Source organism: Pygoscelis adeliae, unplaced genomic scaffold (genome assembly GCF_000699105.1).
Source record: "Pygoscelis adeliae isolate BGI_AS28 unplaced genomic scaffold, ASM69910v1 Scaffold343, whole genome shotgun sequence".
Lineage (NCBI taxonomy): Eukaryota > Metazoa > Chordata > Aves > Sphenisciformes > Spheniscidae > Pygoscelis > Pygoscelis adeliae.
The window spans coordinates 322,638-323,569 of NW_008824402.1; positions in this window are offsets into that span (position 1 = coordinate 322,638).

Consider the following 932-nt stretch of genomic DNA (forward strand, 5'->3'; position numbering starts at 1 on the left):
GTCGTCCCCTGGGGGGTGGGGACATGGGGCCCCCCCCCCCCAGCCCTCCACAAACGTCAGCTTTGGGAGCTGATGCCAAAACCCGCACCGCCCCCTGCCAGCGCGGTAATGGATGACCAGTAATGAAAATCCCAAACTGGTCCCAAAGGGGAGCCCCCTCCCACCCCAGTGTCGGCAGGAAGCCTGGGCACTACGGAGCCAGCACATTCCTGAGACGCATCCCGGGGGCAAGCAGGGATTAACCCGCACCGCCCCCTGCCAGCGCGGTAATGGATGACCAGTAATGAAAATCCCAAACTGGTCCCAAAGGGGAGCCCCCTCCCACCCCAGTGTCGGCAGGAAGCCTGGGCACTACGGAGCCAGCACATTCCTGAGACGCATCCCGGGGGCAAGCAGGGATTTCGGGGTAGACCTGAGATATTTGGCAGTGCCCCAGCCAGATTTTGATGCCAGCAGCTCTTTTGCTTCTGGGAATAGCGGCCCAAGGGCTGGGGGGGGGAGATCCCATCTCTGCCAGACCTGCCAGTGTGATGCCTGTGCATCCCTCCGGCCTTTCGCACAAGTAAAGACCCTCCCAACGCTCCCGTGGTTTTGGGACCGGCGCATCCAGCGTGAGACATGGAGGGGACATGCCAGGCCAGAGTTTCAACTCGCAGCAGTGAGATGGGAGAGTCTAATTGAGGCAAAAACATGACGTGGCTTCTAACGGTCATTTAATTAACAGAGAATTTCTGGCAATGGATGTGCAGAGGCACTGGGAGACCGAGGGATCAGGGAGGAGGGGGAGCTGGGGAGGGGGACGCTGCAAGACCCCGGTGCGAAGGGGCTCTGCAACAACCCAGCCCAGCAAACCCCAGCCCCATTCCCCTTCCTCAGCCCCGGCACAAACCTGCAATAGCAGCATTAGCGGTGCTGGATCGGACCCTCCGTCA